The sequence below is a fragment of the Ranitomeya variabilis genome, chromosome 8 (assembly GCF_051348905.1).
Source record: "Ranitomeya variabilis isolate aRanVar5 chromosome 8, aRanVar5.hap1, whole genome shotgun sequence".
Lineage (NCBI taxonomy): Eukaryota > Metazoa > Chordata > Amphibia > Anura > Dendrobatidae > Ranitomeya > Ranitomeya variabilis.
This window is the reverse complement of record NC_135239.1, coordinates 27,071,788-27,077,787: the sequence shown is the minus strand read 5'-3', so window position 1 is coordinate 27,077,787 and position 6,000 is coordinate 27,071,788.

Here is a 6,000-nt window from a genome sequence, read left to right as displayed (position 1 = left end):
GACTTTTTTGGTGAAACGTCGGACTGAAATTTTAAAGGCTACTGTGACTCCAGCCTTGTATAGACTTTCAGATTTACAGGTCATATGTTTGCACAACATTCCCTGTTAGATGGAGTGTGACCGTCTGCGCCCCACGTAGGGACTCCCGGGAGGTTGGAGTCAGATGAAAGTAAGTGTCGCCCCATATAACACTAATCAGTCGGGGTCCTGGCTTTAGTAAGGGCTACACGGTCCTGGTGGTGGCCTCCATAGGAGCTACAGGCAATGAATGGTAAATGCAAAATAACACAGCCGAGACTTCCTGAGGTTAAATTGGACAGAATGAAAGTGAATGTATAATCAGGATATTACTTGTTTTTATTTACCTGCAGATTTCCACTATGGCTGCAGCTAAATATTTTGTTACTGACAGTTTCCCTATAAATTTATAAAAAAAAGTGTTTTTTTTTTCCCATATTACTATATAAAAAAAAAAATTAAATGTATACCTTTAGCAATTTTCACATTGCCACTAAGCCTAAAGACTCATTCAGAAGTTTGTGCAAATTGGTTCGAGCACAGATTGGCTGCCGCTTCCCCAACCTGAGCTTCATAGAAGCTGTCGCTCTTGGGTCGGGAGACCCCCGGCCAGTCTGTGCATTGCGGTCCTGACTGCAGGATATTGGAAGGAAGGAGGTGACTATCGCCTATAGAAATAGTGGATTCTGGGCCATCTGCTGTACCGGTGGAGATGCAATCCTGTCTGTGATGATTGCGAAACTGCTGAAAAGTCAAGTGTACAGAACGGGACGTGTGAGTGAAGAATTAGGTTTATGGGCAGTGTGAAAACTGCATTTCTGATATTTTTATATCATGATATACAGTAAGAAATAAAAAAAACTTTAAAAATATACTTGTTTTCCTTTTTTTTTTTAAATGTAACAATTTTATTTCCCTTAGTTCTGATTAGGGCTAGAAAAAGCGTAAAAGTATAAAAGCATTCCACGATGACAGTATGGGATCCATACGCAATACACTCGATTCAGTACTGTCCTCATTTATGTGCTAATATGTCACCTCCATCGCTGCTTGTGCCGAGCGTCGCAGTGGCATTGAGTTTGTCATTTCTTCATTATAATGGCATTTTGGTTACTGCCTATGCAGAGCGCTGCAACCCGGAGACCAACTCATCCCGCCTTCTGCACTTAAATCCAAGTGCAGGCGGCATAGCGAAGGGGCAAGATAAAATTTTGTGCCCACCCAAAATCATGAGAGGGAAAATTGGAAGAATAATGATAAATGGTAGAAAGTGATATAAAGAACAGCCTGTGATTATCATCAGAAATTGTCTTTTCGCCCGGCTGGTGTCTCTGAGGTTTCTCAGAAGAGATTTTACGTTTATTTCCAACTAAACCATTTGGATGTAATCAGATAAATTTGGATTCTCAAAATTGCCACCTTCACAGACACAGCGAGCGGCAGCTTGAGTAATGATTGCCGACGTGCAGCCCTACCAGGAAAATTGCAATCATTTTTACCTTTGGAGCAAAATGTCCTTAGAGCTGGGGGTTATTACAGGTTTGTAGTTTATAATGCATCACGCAGGGCGACAATCTGCAGCGGATCAGGGTCACAAGACGTTCCAAACTCCTCGGGACTACAGACAACATGATCATTTGTTGCGCGGACATGATGCTGAGGTTGCGGTCAGCAGATGCATGTTCCTTGCAGAGTCACCTGTCCCATTTATCTCAGCGTCCCATGAGGAGAGAGGAATCTTCACAGATTTTCCTTTTTTTTTTTTTTTTTTTGGAGAGAACTGTTTCCTGTAAAACTTTAGTTCGCATTTATCTCGCTTTACGACCTGTAGTTATTTCACTGGCACAACAGTGACACCCGGTGGCAGACTGCATGATTGCAATAGGTCTTATTCCTATTAACTTAGCCCCAAACAGTGGTCATCACGTACCTAGAAGATGTGCCAGGAGCTGGAGACCCCCAAAAAAGAGATGGCAGAATAAATCCTCATTTATAAGTTACTTGGTACCGACATCTTTGGAAGAAATTAAATTTCGGGTGTCCAAGAGCACTTGCATCAATGATGGGTTGTGTGCATATGCACAGCATTACTATATACAAATAATGGCGCCATATCATGCTCAATCACTGAGATATTACAGACTCCTACATAGAAGCATGCACTGGGCCACTGCGTAGTAAGACATATAATTCAAATAAGAGCAGATACAGTGCCTTGCGAAAGTATTCGGCCCCCTGGAACTTTTCAACCTTTTCCCACATATGCTTCAGACATAAAGATACCAAATGTAAATTTTTGGTGAAGAATCAACATCAAGGGGAACACAGTTGTGAAGCTGAACGAAAATTATTGGTTATTTTAAATTTTTGTGGAAATTCAAAAACTGAAAAGTGGGGTGTGCAATATTATTCGGCCCCTTTAACTTAATACTTTGTTGTGCCACCTTTTTGCTGCGATTACAGCTGCAGTCACTTGGGGTTTGTCTCTATCAGTTTTGTACGTCGAGAGACTGAAATTCTTGCCCATTCTTCCTTCGCAAACAGCTCGAGCTCAGTGAGGTTTGATGGAGATCATTTGTGAACAGCAGTTTTCAGCTCTTTCCACAGGTTCTCGTTTGGATTGAGGTCTGGACTCTGACTTGGCCATTCTAACACCTGGATACGTTTATTTGTGAACCATTCCATTGTGAATTTTGCTTTATGTTTGGGATCATTGTCTTGTTGGAAGACAAATCTCAGTCCCAGTATCAGGTCTTTTGCAGACTCCAACAGGATTTCTTCAAGAATGGTCCTGTATTTGGCTCCATCCAACTTCCCATCAATTTTAACCATCTTCCCTGTCCCTGCTGAAGAAAAGCAGGCCCAAACCATGATGCTGCAACCACCATGTTTGAAAGTGGGGATGGTGTGTTCAGGGTGATGAGCTGTGTTGCCTTTACGCCAAACATATCATTTGGCATTGTTGCCAAAAAGTTCGATTTTGGTTTAATCTGAACAGAGCACCTTCTTCCACATGTTTGGTGTCTCTCAGGTGGCTTGTGGCAAACTTTAAACAACACTTTTTATGGATATCTTTGAGAAATGGCTTTCTTCTTGCCACTCTTCCATAAAGGCCAGATTTGTGCAGTGTACGACTGATTGTTGTCCTATGGACAGACTGTCCCACCTCAGCTGTAGATCTCTGCAGTTCATCCAGAATGATCATGGGCCTCTTGGCTGCATCTCTGATCAGTCTTCTCCTTGTTTGAGATGAAAGTTTAGAGGGACGGCTGGGTCTTGGTAGATTTGCAGTGGTATGACACTCCTTCCATTTCAATATGATCGCTTGCACAGTGCTCCTTGGGATGTTTAAAGTTTTGGAAATCATTTTGTATCCATATCCGGCTTTAAACTTCTCCACAACAGTATCACGGACCTGCCTGTTGTGTTCCTTGGTTTTCATGATGCTCTCTGTGCTTCACACAGAACCCTGAGACTATCACAGAGCAGGTGCATTTATACGGAGACTTGATTACACACAGGTGGATTATATTTATCATCATTAGGCATTTAGGACAACATTGGATCATTCAGAGATCCACAATGAACTTCTGCAGTGAGTTTGCTGCACTGAAAGTAAAGGGGCCGAATAATATTGCACGCCCCACTTTTCAGTTTTTGAATTTCCACAAAAATTTAAAATAACCAATACATTTTGTTCAACTTCACAATTGTGTTCCACTTGTTGTTGATTCTTCAGCAAAAATTTACATTTGGTTTCTTTATGTTTGAAGCATGATATGTGGGAAAAGGTTGAAAAGTTCCAGGGGGCCGAATACTTTCGCAAGGCACTGTATCCTACAGGTTATGAAAGGCAAAACAGCGCCATACTTTGCCATAATTATCCATATGGTGTCCCTACCAATGGGCGTATATCCTATAGCAGATCCAGGCAAAGTGCGGCCCTTTGGCATGAAATATCGGCCACATAAAATTCTACATTTGAGATATTATCACTATTGCATGTATGGATTTGTGCAACGTACAACACAAACTAGAAGAAAGCAGAACCTGACGCCTCCATGGACGCAGACGGCATCTTCCTATATTTAGGATCAAAGGTCTCCTTCAAGAACACAAGAGCGGTGAAGACGGCCATAATGAGGACTTGTAGTTATGTAAGCGACGCTCGGACCGATCCTACATCCACTGACGTTTTTAATTACCGTATGTAACAAAAGTGATGTAACAGGAGGTCTCAATGAGGCTTTTATTCACTAATGACACAGTGGCGGTATTATTCTCTGACTGCGATACCACATTATATAATCTAATGAGCGCGGCGAGATGGCGAGCTCCATTAGCCGCTTTCTTGCTCGTCTATGAAGTTATTGAATAGATCACACAGCACTTAGGATCCTTTTACAAAGGCGGCTCCTCAGCTCAAAATGAACCTCAATCGGTGGACAGCAGCTCCCTGTAACACGGGGCATTGTGCTGCCAGCATATGAGAAGGACCGAAACGAGAAATGTATAAGCGCCGAACAGTTTGGGCACATAAAACAACATACTCTCGGCGGAACTTCTCATCTTTAAATGTGCTCCCGAGAAACAACGGCTTTGCTGTTTTCAGATGATACCTGGCGTATATACAAGGGCCGATAACAGACAAACAAGAATTCGGTTTGCCGAGTCTCGGATAGTTTAAATGTAGATGTTGGAGGAGCTTAATCCACATTTATAAGTCACAAATCACTGCAATAATCAGATGTGACGGTGTAGGGATTTTATATATTGCAGTTGCACAAAAAAACAAAAATATAAATTAGCCATTTTCAGGACCTGGTGCACTAAAATGTAGGAAAAAGGTGTTTTTCTTTACAATTACTTTCCTTAAAAACAATCAACACTGAGTTAAGAAATGTCACTCAACCTGAAAAAAACACGATGTAGCGGCCATTCACATTATTCAGCATCACACTGCAACAGAAATAAATATCAAATATCATATGACTAATAATACAACGCTCTGCTGGGCTGCGGCTCCACACGGGTGTCTGCAAGTCACAGCTCAACGCCGCCATTCACATGACCCAAGGGCGATGGCCCGTCACCACGAAGCCCTGGCATTAAAGAAATATTATAACAATGCACATATTGTCTGTCCTAAGAAAATGCTGGCGGTGATCGTCACTGCATACATGCAGTACATGACTACAACTACTATAATACTACCCCAAAGGAAAATAATATAACTACTATAATACTGCTCCTATGTACAAAAAAAAAACTACTATAATACTGCTCCTATGTACAAGAATATAACTACTATAATACTGCCCCTATGTACAAGAATATATCTACTATAATACTGCCCCTATGTACAAGAATATAACTACTATAATACTGCTCCTATGTACAAGAATATAACTATTATAATACTGCCACTATGCACAAGAATATAACTACTATAATACTGCCACTATGCACAAGAATATTACTACTATAATACTGCTCCCTATGTACAAGAATATAACTACTATAATACTGTTCATATGTACAAGAATATAACTACTATAATACTGCCCACTATGTACAAGAATATAACTACAATACTGCTCCTATGCACAAGAATATATCTACTATAATACTGCTCCCTATGTACAAGAATATAACTACTATAATACTGCCACTATGCACAAGAATATTACTACTATAATACTGCTCCCTATGTACAAGAATATAGCTACTATAATACTGCCCCTATGTACAATATTACTACTATAATACTGCTCCTATGCACAAGAATATAACTATAATACTGCCCCTGTACAAGAATATAACTACTATAATACTGCTCCTATGTACAAGAATATAACTACTATAATACTGCTCCTATGTACAAGAATATAACTACCATAATACTGCTCCTATGTACAAGAATATAACAACTATAATACTGCCACTATGTACAAGAATATTACTACTATAATACTGCCCCTA